General features: G+C 38.0%; 1 protein-coding gene across 7 annotated transcripts in view; it reads left to right on the top strand.

Annotated features, from left to right (window-relative positions):
* Positions 1-13,283, top strand: part of LOC140715176 (uncharacterized) — a 108,532-nt gene that overhangs the window by 12,550 nt on the left and 82,699 nt on the right. For 4 of the 7 annotated variants that reach the window (XM_073026987.1, XM_073026991.1, XM_073026988.1 and 1 more), the window contains 2 exons: positions 1,030-1,105; positions 7,659-7,788. The exons of 2 other annotated variants lie outside the window; for them this stretch is intronic. The gene's annotated coding sequence lies outside the window, so the exon portion shown is untranslated. The remainder of the gene's footprint in view (positions 1-1,029; positions 1,106-7,658; positions 7,789-13,283) is intronic. One more of the 7 variants, XM_073026990.1, reaches the window with a different exon arrangement.

Below are 13,283 nucleotides of genomic sequence, written 5' to 3'. Positions count from 1 at the left end.
TAAACCTGATTCTGATCTCCTGAAGGTAATAGAAATGTTGCCTTAGCAACTGTATGCGAAGCAAAGGAAGAATAAAGTGTGTTTATACACAAAGGCGTGGGGGAATAGCTGTATCAGTCAGCTTCACTTATTACAATCTTCAATTGTATGTCTCATTTACAGCATACAAATGAATGACTACTTTTGCTTTCAGAGGGAGTAATCTTAGAAGTATAGTGGGTTCCGGTTAATTGGGGTAGCCACTTATTTTGGACAAAAACTAATCAAGAAAATAGCCTGGATTCCCTTTGTTTATTTGGGACACTTTGCCACTTAATTGGGACAGAGTGTTGCAGAACAGTTTCTAAGTAGCATCTGTCATGTGCAGATGTGTGACTGTTAGAGTCCACACCTTTTAGAATGAACACTTTTTAAATGGCATTAGTTGTGTATGCATATGTTCTTCGTTTGAGCCAATGGATGCCAATTCAAAAAAAAGCAGTGATTTGTTTTGATTTATTTTGAATTTTATTTTGAGTTCTTATAAATAAAATTCAGACCCTTGCCAAGATGCTGTGATTTGACACTAGCCAGAAAATTTACCCTAGGTGTCTGTGTTACAATCATAAAGAACATGGCAGTATACACTGGATGAAACTATTACAAATTAATAAAACTGTAGTAGTACTGGTGTTCTAATTTCTGTATTTCATTTAAATACATAATTTGTCACTTAGTTAAACAATAATTTGTCCTTTTTTAATACCTTTTTAAACTATTTCCATAAAACCAGCTAATTGGGACAACCACGTAATTGGGCCAAAATGTACTGGTCCCAATGTGTCCAAATTAACTAGAATCCATGGTACTGCCAAATGTACCTCTCATTGACTGAAACGATGAGTGATTTGTCATAATAGATGTTGCAGTTTGACAGATCATTCACTTTCTGAAATGAAGAATAGATTGGTTGTTGAGCAGCATGGCACATGAGAGTGGAGAGGAGTCAAAAACAGAACTAAAAGGTAAAATTATTCTTGAATTTCACAGACTGTGAGCTACAGATGTTTCTGACTGGTCATTTGATGAAAACTCTCTCTTTTGCTTGAGAAGAACAAAACTGAAGGTAAGCAGTAACACTAATTTCAGTGATTAGTGTGTATTTAATATATCAATGATATTTGAGTAATCTTTGGTATATATTTGACTAAGTATTCTTATCCACTTAAATAATTCATTACTGGTTTTATGTTTAAAAAAATGTGTTAATTGCATACATCATCACACTGCCACATGATATGTGCACGACCTTCCTTAAAGTAAAGATGAAATTACACTCATATTTCTGACTCCAGTGTCTTGAATTAATTTAATGTTTTGAAGTTACAAAACATAACAATTGGTACACTTGGTTCAGCACTAAAATGTTTATGTATCAGATTTTTTTTGAAAATCAAGTTTATTATCATATGCAGAAGTGTGTTTGTACAGTGTGTACCCACAAAATCATTGTTTTCCCCAACCAAAATCCCGGATGTATCAACAGATTATAACTCTGCTAAGGATTAGGTCAATGGCATTCAAGACTGTTGATCAAGAAAAGTACAAGAGATCAAAGTATGACCTCCAGGGGCTATCTCAATCAAAATTCAATGTTCTCCATCTGTGGTAGGACTTGAATGCCATTGCCATCTACAAAGTAAAACCAAGCGACATAAATGGTAAATGAGGTTTTGTTTGCAAATAAGCTCAATGAATATGATGCTCGCTTTGGCCAACAGAATGTGGCAACTCCTTCACAACCACCCCCCCAACCCCCAGACCCTGACCCTGTGATCTCGGTCTCTGAGGCCAGGGTGAATCCATGGATAGCATCTGTACCAAATGGTGGACCTGACCAAGTACTGAAGATCTGTGCTATTCAGCTGGCTGGAGTGCTTATGGACATCTTTAACCTTGTACTTCAGTAGACTGAGGTACATACCAGTACCCAAGAAGAACTTGGTAACCAGTCTTAATGACTATCATCTAGTGGCAATTGCATCAACTGTGATGAAGTTTACGAAGCATAACAACTGATGTCTAAGTGATTTGGATCCACTCCAATTTGCCTACAAGTCAACAGCAAATACAATCTCAGCTCTGGAACACCTGGACAATGAAGATGCATATCTCAGGATGCTTTTCATTGATTACAGCTCAGCATTTAACAACATCCCCTTGAAACTTGTCACTAAGCTTCAAGACCTGGATCTTGTCCCTCCCTTTGTAACTGGATCCATGCTGTTTTTCAGTCTGTATGGATTGGCTATGACATCTCCTCCACACTTGCCATCAGCACAGGTCTACCACAGAGCTAAGCTTACAGCCCTGTGGTGTATCTGTGTGAATAGCCTCTTTCTCCCCCCCTCTTTCTTTCCACCCCCCCACCCCCACTGTTCTCCATTACTAGGTCAATAACAATGCATTGCCTTTGATCAGTTGTCACAAGGTCCAGAAATATTAATCATTACTAACTAAAAGACAGATAAATTCAGAATGACCTGCTAATCCAGTTTGCATTTCAGTAGAAGTAGTTATACATTGCTACCGTTCTTAACACTCAGACTGCATTCCAAGGAAGGAGAAGGGTGGGGGGGGGGGGGGAGGGAGGGAGGGGGAGGAGAGAGAGAGATCGAGAGAGAGAGAGAGAGAGAGAGAGAAAGAGAAATTTGCTGCACTGCTGCCTCTACTCTGTATAGTGACAATGGTAGCTGAAATTGTCACCAGTGAGAAATATCCATGCTGGGAAGGGCTGTGCATCCAAACAGAGAGGTAGACAGCAGCTTCTATCACATACAACAGGGGCTGATAAGAGATACTATAAAATCAGAATAGACTGCCAACACATGGTGAAGGTGCTATCAATCCTTATCCATAGCCTGCACTTGCAATGCTGCTCACTTTTTTCAGTATTGAGTGGGTACACCAGATATCCCAGCTAGACTAACAAGCAGTCTCTCAACACTGACCTGGGAGTTGTTTCATTGTTGTGAGAGTGCCAGCTTTACATCACAAATTCAACATGCAGCCCAAGCAAATGTCTCTTTAACATAATATGTCATGTGCAATGCAATAATGCCTTGAAGCTGAATCAATGTAAGGAACTTATTTCCTCATAGCTATAGCCAGCAACAGTGTAGTCACTGTTTTTTGACTGCTTTTTCTTTTCCTTCGTGGTGGGGAGAGGTGTGTGCAACATTTTGTGGCCCTTGTATTCTTTCTGTTAAACTGATAATTTTAAGCTGCAAATGGTAATTGTGAAAAAGTGCTCACTAGTGTATAAGGAATCAAAAGTAAACATTGGCAGACAACATTCCAATCTTCATTTGCAAGCCTTCATTTTTTTCACTTGTTCTCTGTAGTATTTCTAAACCATTTTTTGCTCTTTTAGATTTATAAAATTTGTAGTCTTTTACTTTTTGCCAGATATCATAGGGAAAAAATGTATTTAAAAATTGTTTTCCATTACAGAGACAGGATATCCTGACTCAGTTTGCATTGCTATAAAAGCTGTGTTTTTTTTGTTGTTTACACCTTATTGGTAGTTTCATGTGAATGTTAGGAACAATCAACATTATTTTTTCATGAAAGTTGCTTTTTATATCTGCCTCTGTTTATTTAGTCTTCCAAATGTTAAAGACTTAATCTCAAATATAGACATTATTTTAATATCTTGATTTGCATACACTGAACAGATTGTATGTACAACATTCACCACAGAACAGTATTTTAAATATCCTGGCAGGTTTAAGGTTATTTTTACTACATTCTTCTCTCCGCTTTTTTTTTGAGATTAAGCTTTGAGTACTTCCAGTGATAAGAATCCTGTTCGACCAGTGATGAATCATTTATATAGTTTGCTCCTCTGTATCCTTCGTTTAGGAAATAGAAATTAAAAAGCCACTGAACAAAGCAATGGTAATAATTGCAATGCTTGGTAAAGCTTAAGAAACTGTGCAGACTGTTTCAATTCTGTTTTCTATGTCATTTACTAGTAGAGTTTTTTTATTTTGCTTGAATTTCTGTCCTGATCCCTTATTTTCCAGTACACTGCCTCATTCCTGTAGTTAATTATTAGTTTCTATGTTTGTCAGTTGACAGATTTGAATGTGAAGAAGGGCTAATGACATGAGTTGAATGCAATAGCTGATGTTTATGCTCATTGAAGTGTTGGATTGATTGATCTAATTATCCCTTTCAGTAAATATTTGATAGAAAATATATAATAGAGTTTGCTGTTTATGTAAATCCTGTGGGATTCATCTTGCATCTGTCTTGTTTACAGTTAGAATATTGTGGGGATGAAATAGTTTGTATCACATGTGGGTATTGTGAGCTTTTAAAGAGTTCGATATGGTATTTACAGTTAAGATTCGTGCTTTATTATATACAGTGGCATGAAAAAGTTTGGGCACCCCGGTCAAAATTTCTGTTACTGTGAATAGCTAAGCAAGTAAAAGATGACCTGATTTCCAAAAGGCATAAAGTTAAAGATGACACATTTCTTTAACATTTTAAGCAAGATTACTTTTTTTATTTCCATTTTTTAGTTTCAAAATAACAAAAAAGGAAAAGGGCCTGAAGCAAAAGTTTGGGCACCCTGCATGGTCAGTACTTAGTAGCACCTCCTTTGGCAAGTATCACAGCTTGTAAACGCTTTCTGTAGCCAGCTAAAAGTCTTTCAATTCTTGTTTGGGGGATTTTCGCTCATTCTTCCTTGCAAAAGGCTTCTAGTTCTGTGAGATTCTTGGGCTGTCTTGCATGCACTGCTCTTTTGAGGTCTATCCACAGATTTTCGATGGATGTTTAGGTCGGGGGATAGTGAGGGCCATGACAAAACCTTCAGCTTGCGCCTCTTGAAGTAGTCCATTGTGGATCTTGAGGTGTGTTTAGGATTATTGTCCTGTTGTAGAAGCCATCCTCTTTTCAGCTTCAGCTTTTTTTTTTACAGACGGTGTGATGTTTACTTCCAGAATTTGCTGATATTTAATTGAATTCATTCTTCCCTCTACCAGTGAAATGTTCCCCATGCCACTGGCTGCAACACAAGCCCAAAGCATGATCGATCCACCCCCGTGATTAACAGTTGGAGAAGAGTTCTTTTTATGAAATTCTGCACCCTTTTTTCTCTAAACGTACCTTTGCTCATTTCAGCCAATATATTCTATTTTAACTTCTTCAGTCCACAGGACTTGTTTCCAGAATGCATCAGGCTTGTTTAGATGTTCCTTTGCAAACTTCTGACGCTGAATTTTGTGGTGAGGACACAGGAAAGGTTTTCTTCTGATGACTCTTCCATGAAAGTCATACTTGTGCAGGTGTCGCTGCACAGTAGAACAGTGCACCACCAGTCCAGAGTCTGCTAAATCTTCATGAAAGTCTTTTGCAGTCAAATGGGGGTTTTGATTTGCCTTTCTAGCAATTCTATGAGCAGTTCTCTCAGAAAGTTTTCTTGGTCTTCCAGACCTCAACTTGACCTCTGCCATTCCTGTTAACTGCTATTTCTTAAATTACATTACAAACTGAGGAAACAGCTACCTGAAAATGCTTTGCTATCTTCTTATAACCTCCTTCTTTGTGGGCATCATTTATTTTAATTTTCAGAGTGCTAGGCAGCTGTTTCGGGGGGCCCATGGCTGCGGATTGTTGGGACAAGGTTTGAGGAGTCCCAAGTATTTATAAAGCTTTGAAATTTGCATCACCTGGTCTTTTTTAACGATGATTGTGAACAAGCCATAGCCCTAACAAGCTAATTAAGGTCTGAGACCTTGGTAAAGGTTATCTGAGAGCTCAAATCTCTTGGAGTGCCCAAACTTTTGCATGGTGCTCCTTTCCTTTTCTCCCCACTCTAAAATTGTACAAAACAAAAATAATACACTAATCTTGCTTAAAATGTTGAAAAGAATGTTTCATTAACTTTTATGACTGTTGGAGATCAGTTCATCTTCTACTCACTTAACTATTCACAGTAACAGAAATTTTGACCAGGGGTTTGCATTTGCATGCCACTGTATGTTCAAGAGATTCTGCAAATGTTGAAATCCAGAGCACCGCACATTGTTGTATATGCATTCAGATAACTAGTGAGTGAGGAATGGACTGATCAGTGTCTGGGAGGTGCCCTTAATGAGGGGTGGAATTTGATGCTGTGGTGCACCTGTCTAACAATTGCAACTGACTTTAGGCAGTGTAGTTCAGTGTTAAGCAGTGCTAGCTACTATGACACTTCTGGTTTGCTGAAGTATTCAATTAAGTCAACAATGCAGTAGGCATTGAATGATAAGATTATCTTGGCAAGCTGTATAAAGTTAGCGTTTTGTCTTTGCACTGAAAGGCCATGTGTCAGTTATGTGCTGCAGCCATATGCTTCCTTGCTGGAGTGACATCAAATTTCATTAGCCCCTTTGTTTGGAAGTTCTTGAACTAAAAAGAAAATAGAGACTTGAACTGGGAATTCTTTTTGCCCTTTGTGTCTTTTATCCTTGGAAGTTATGACTTAAATTCATGGATTCTGTGAATATATAATATTGCTTTTTGCTAAAAGCTTATTCCCTGACATTGTATATGTTGCAATTGATAATGTGCAAATATTTTAACAGCTTTGCAAAGAACTGAGAGTAAACTCTTTCCTTGGGACAGACAGAATTGGTGATCAATTACAATGTGAGTGACTGATCCGTTGGAATGAATACAGAGCTTGGACCACAAAAATTCAATTTATGTGCCATGCAAGCTGTCAATACCTTGTAGGAGGACTAGTGGCAATAATACTTCTGCCTTTTACTCTGGGAACTCCTGAAAACTCCCAGTCTCCTAGCTCCTATTGAAAGCGTAGGATTTATTCATTCTATTGCCATCTGAAAGCAACAGTTACTGTCAATACTGAAGAGAACAGTTACTAATAAATGGCAACAGTAAAATAACACAGATGCAGAACCATTAAAAAAAATCCTGCCTGACCTGATGAGTGTTTTCAGTAATCAATTTCTAGAGAATTTGAGCTTTTTGTGCATCGCTCTACCTCAGTATGACACAGAACCCTTTCTCCCTGTGCTACCATGACGACGGAATAATAGCAAGTTGGGATTATCACTGATTGGCATTATCATCATAGTACTCCAAAGGTTACTGCTATATCATTACATCATCCCATTAACACATCCTATTCCAAATTTGAGAGGTGGTTTTTGGTGTTAATTGATTACAAAATGAGTAAAAATTCATCAGGAATTTCAGTCTGATTAAATTACGCATTTAGAACTTAAAACAGATTTTCTGATTAGTACATATATCTTGTTTTGTGGTTGGTCTTTTTGTTTATTAGTATTAAGTTGCTCTGGATAAGATAAAACAAAATTTCCATGGTTCAGTGAATGAGGTGTATTTTATTATCAGTACAGTTGCTTTACTTCTATTTCTACTTAATTAAAATAGAATCTGGTGTATAGTTTCTTTAATTTTCAATTAAATCATTAAACTATGTAGTACATTATCTTTTTTTTTAAAAGCAGAGGCCCCAAACTATGCAAAAAGATGCATCGTTTTTTTGTAATGTGTAATTTGTAATATTCATTTAGTGGATTTGGTAGTGCCATCTGCTTTGTAATTCTAATTAGACATTTTGGTGTTTTTAACAGGAACATTTACTGTTCTTGAACAACCAAAATCAGAATTTAGAGAAGAGAAATTGTCCAGACAGGAACAAACCAAAATCAGCCCTTTGAGAAACAAACTGAAAATTCCTCAATGCTGTACTTCAGTAAGAAGGTAAATGCAATATTATGAATCTATTGGCTCCTGTGAAAGGGATACTTTCTTCAGCTATATTCTATAATGCTTTGTTTCTATATTTCTTTGTATACGTACAAAGTAGTTGAATATTTTTAAGCAAGGGTTTCTATTTAACATTATGTGAACATTGGCTCTTTGAAGCATAGAAAATAATTTTTTAGAAATTATGTTTATTAAAGTGGTTGTGAAAGTTTAAATATTTCATATTGTTACAAGTAACTATGCAGCCTCTGTCAGATGTCTACATCATCCTTTCATGACTTCCAGCTAGCTTGCAGGGTTTCATTTTTTTTTAGTCATGGCAATAGAATCATCTGGATGGACTTCTTTTCATGCACTGTTATCTCTCATATTCCCTGAGGTTCTTTGCTCAGTCTTTTCCTATTTCCCATCCTCATGCTATTGGATAGTAAATCATTCAAAAACGCAGCATAAGTTTCGACAGCTGCATGCTCAACCTACCAACCAACACCCCCCTCCCCCCACTGTATTTGAATTGTTCCTCTGCCTGTGCAATATCCAGTTCCTGTTGAGCAACAGTTTCTCTTTGGTGCAAGTCTTTTTTGTAGAGTTGAATAACATAGACTCAGGCTCTTTGGCTCACCATCTCGATATTGACTGCCTATACAAATCCCAGTTTCCTACATTAATTCCACATCCCTCTAAGCGCCTGCTCATTCAGGTACCTCTCCAGATATCTCTTAAATATCCACCACCTGTTTTACAGATTTATTTATGTATTACATGTGCATTGGAGCATGCAATAAAATGCATCATTTGTGTTAACAATCAACGCAATCTGAGGATCTGCTGGGGGCAGCCCGCAAGTGTTGCCACACATTCCGGTGCCAACAGCATGCGCACAGTGTTCAGCAGAGCAACACAAGCAACAACACAAAAGGAGCAGCATATCCAGACTAGCAGATATCAGGACACAGATGTTAATGGCGAGAACATTAAAAAAAAAAAATTTTCAATCTTGATACATTCTTCTCTGGTAAAATTATGTATCACATGTTAATTTTGTTATGAACATTTCTATCCTCACCCTGTTCTATCTCTGCCTTGGTTGTCTGCTACTGAAATTATTTTTCAGCTCTTGGTTACCTTTTAAACAATCCTCATTCTGCCCATAAGTCATCCGTACTCTACTGGGAGTGACTATGATCTTTATATACTTTGAATTTTAAAGTTGTAATATCTGGAGTATTGAATGCATTCAGATCCTTAATGAGCTGATCATAATTGTATTAGATGCAAATTGTATGTAATTATTTATTCAGCACTTTTGACTGCTAATATTTCCAACTACTTCTCTTGCCTCAGAATTATCAATGAAGGTGTTTTTAAAGTTCGAACACTGCTAGGGATCTGTTTGGTCCACCCTCATTGTTTTCTAGGATCAGCATTTAAGCAAGTCAGTTTTGTTGGTTTTGTGGTCTGAATGAAGCCAATGTGGGAACCATAGATTCTTTCACAGATAATGCAGGTGGTGGGTGAGTGGGTAGTTTGTGAGGTGGTCTCTGTTCTGTGTGCTCTCAAGGTTTTTAATACCATCCTAAATGCTTTTCCAGTTCGGCTTCTGGGAATTTCTGGCACATGACTGCTCAGAGTGGATATTATATTTCTCCAAGGAGGCTTTGTGCAATTTCTTGAATCTTTTCCTCTTCTAGTCTGCTAGCTTCTTTCCTTGACGATGTCCAGCGCCTATGTGGATGTTGAGAGTCTGATGTCATGCATATGAGCCAAGTGATCCACCCTGTGTAGCAAACTGAATGCATTATGGTCTCAATGCTGCAAACATTGGCCCAGGAGAGGACCCTGATGTTGGTTCACTTCTTGTTCTATTGAAATTGGGAGGGTTTTTTTCTTTGTGACAGCAGGGGTGGAAATTTATCATTGCCTTGAAATATCTGATGAAGGTAGTCCAGATGTAAGAAGAATATGGAAGACTCTGGTCCCTGCTGCTTGGTAGACCTCTAGTTCTGTTACAAGTCACAAGTCTTCATCTTTCGGTTCCATAACCGACCAAAGTCTGCAACCACACATTGAAGGTGGTGGTGGATTTCATCACTACTATCTTTTTCATTGGCTCCTGAGTTTGAGAAGGGTTCCACGTATTCCAGGGTGAATTTTATCATTGGAAGAAAGGATAGTGGAACAGGTTGGAAGAGGCTCTATATCTTGCAGATGTTGGAGGAAAGGTGTATCAGCTACACACAAACAATACTGAAGGAGCACAACAGGCCTGGCAATATCGATGAAAAAAGAGTAAACAGTCGACCTTTCAGGCTGAGTCCTTTTATCAGGACTGGTTTTTCAGTGAAAGTGCCAACGATGGTTTGGAGATTGATCTCCCATACTGCAGCTCAGTTACTGAGGGTATAGTAGATTTCAAGTGGTAGGACTCTGGATTATTTTGCCAAATCCATAGTAACTACTTTGATTATACAACTTTGCAATTAATTATGTGATTAAAGATTATTGCGGTGTTGAGGGGGTAGAATGGACGCAAGTACTCTGTGCCAACCAGCCGTATAGCTAATACACAGTGGCTATTTGTTTAGTGCATAAAAGCTAAGTGAAGTTCAGTTTTTGGTGAGTGGGAATTTAGTGCAAAGGGCTAGTGATTTCTTTTTTGATTCCAGTTGAGGTGTTTCATTCAACCAAGGAGGTTTTCAGTTTTGTCCAGGATCTTAAAATATAACACAAGTTAGTGTATATAGATACAAGAAAGGTTTGTGCTGCAGCCAGCAACTTGGGAGAGAGGAGGCAAGAAGTCTTTTTTTTTTTTTGGAAAATACTTGGTTAAGTGAGATGAAACGAAAGGACCTCAAAGGTTATCATCTCTGGGTTAATACCTGAACCTTGAACTTAACAGAGGAATAAAAAGATCTAAGAAGAGAAGCACAAACATGAGAAAATCTGCAGATGCAGGAAATCGAAAGCAACACACACAAAATGCTGAAGGAACTCAACAGACCACGCAGCATCTATGGAAAAGAGTAAACATTTGAAAATTTGGGCTGAGACCAATGGGTGAAATGGTTTAATATCATGGAATTTTAGAACAAGCGCCTCTGTACAATGGTTCTACTTAAATTATGTTAAGACCAAGATCCAGACAAAATCAGTATTGGGGATAGTTGTAAGGACTCAGCAACTCAAGTTGTCAGTATAATTTTTAAAAATTTATTATGGGCATGATTTGCTGCCTTTTGCACATTCGATGTTTGTTGGTCTTTGATATAGTTTTTCATGACTTCTCAATACGTTCTATTTAATGTCAGAAAAATGTATACAATATCCATCCTGAAATTCTCCTGAAAAAAGCAGAGTGCCTCAAAGAATGAATGACAGTTAAACGTTAGAACCCCGAAGCTCCCCCACCCTACGAATAAGAAACAGCAAAGTGATGACCCCTCTCCCACCAGCAAAAAAGCATCAATAAAGACCAGACTTGCAGTACCCCAAAGACTACTTGTTCACCCAGTAATTTGACATACCACAGGCTCTCTCTCGAAGGGCTGGATGACCTACTCCTGCACCTACTTTCTATGTTTCTAATAAGGGAAAAAGAGGTGCCCCCGTTTCACAGTGAGAGGGAAAACCTAGCAAAACAACTCACCGATTTACGATGTCAGAAGTCTGTTGCATTGCTTTCCGAGCTCTGCCCAAAGATCTTGGGTCTCTGGGCACACAGTCAGCAGCCAGCTCACTACTTTCGATCTTCTGTGTACTCCCACGACACACCAGTTTTCTGTAGTGGCACCAACCTCTAATCCGCCCACCTCCAGAGCCACGAAAATCCGGCACCCTGAAGGTGCGCTAGTCTTTTAGGCCACATTTGTGGCATATCGAAAAGAACTGAAGTCAGCGTGTAACTCCAGGTCAGGGTCTTCAAAAGAACCTTGAAAAGGAGAAAAAGAGATATTAAAGATAGCAATCGAGCTGTTTCCGAAGATGCAAGCAAAGGAGTTGCTGTTAGAGGCGATCATCCCAAGTTCTACCATTCGTAATTCTGTTGTATTTTTTTCCCTATAAATGGTTGCAATAAATGAATCTCAAGATTTTAATTTGAACTTTTTAACATGGTATTACCTGGACTACTAAGGGATAAATCAAAAGTAGGGGTTACTTTATGATTGAATTTCCAGCTTTTAAGGTATTGAATGGATCTTAAAATTAAGTTATTTTTGCAGGATGGAGAGCTTGGTACATAGTCCAAAAGTCCAAAAATTAAAAACTCATCTACATGTAGGGTATAACTTGAAAATCTGTTATTTGGTAGGTCAGCATCTTGCTCATCTGGGTGCTAATTCTTGTGTTCCCTTTCTTCTCAGCAGGATCTATTTTATACCATCTAAAAGCAGTGAATTAGACTCGGGTTTAATATCACTGCCATATGTCATGAAATTTGTTATTTATAAAAAACATAAAATAAATATAAATAAAAAAGAAAATTGAATAAGTAGTGTAAAAAGAATGGGGGGGGGGAGTTCTGAGGTAGTGTTCATGGGTATATTGTTCATTCAGAAAACTGATGGTAGAGGAAAAGAAGCTGTTCCTGAACAGTTGTGGCTTCAAAGTCCCGTACCATCACCTTGATGGTGGCAAGGAGAAGTGGACATATTCCGGGAGATGGAGTCCTTAATGATGGATGCCACCTTTATGATGCATTGCCTTTTGAAGGTGTCCTGAATGCTATGGAGGCTAGTGCCCATGAAGGAGCTGGCTGAGTTTACAACTTTCTGCAGCCCATTATGCAACCAGTCAAAATGCTCTCCATGGTAATGGTGGTGTTAATAATAAAAATCTGATAATCTAGAAAACTTGCTGGTATGGCATCACCAAAGTCCCAGATGTGTTAGATTAATGGGGTTTACTGTGCATGGAATATTGTTAACAATGTGTATTAAATGATGAGAGATATGGGTACATTCATTTAGGCCCTTAATGTTATTGAACAGTGAAACAGGGTCAGTAGAAACAAAAAGTTTCACGTGATGTATTGTTTCAATGCTTCACCTCCATATGTTGCTTCTGGCTTTGCTGACTTTGGCAGGTGTTTATTTTCTCATACCTAAGTAAATTTGTAATGTGATCAAAAGACAAAGGCAAACAGTTTCTCATTTCATTTTATAGAACAGTCAAGAATAGGCCCTTTGGCCTACAATGTTATGCCAAACCAATTAAATTATAATCAAATAGGTCTTCTGCCTATACAATGTTCATACCCTTCCATATTCTTCACATTTATATGTCAATCTAAATGCCTCTTAAAAGCCTCTAACTTTCTGCCTGTGCCACCCCCCCAGGCTGTACAGTCCAAGGACCCACCACTTTTTAAAAAAAAACTCAAAACTTGCCCCTCACATCTCCTTTGAAATTACCCCTCTCACCATAAATCATACCCTCTAGTATTAGGTATTTTAAACCTTGGAAAAAGTTCTCGTCTGTCTATTCTATTT

Source organism: Hemitrygon akajei, chromosome 23, assembly GCF_048418815.1.
Source record: "Hemitrygon akajei chromosome 23, sHemAka1.3, whole genome shotgun sequence".
Lineage (NCBI taxonomy): Eukaryota > Metazoa > Chordata > Chondrichthyes > Myliobatiformes > Dasyatidae > Hemitrygon > Hemitrygon akajei.
Note: the sequence above shows the minus strand (reverse complement) of the source record. Positions and strands in the feature narration are given on the sequence as shown.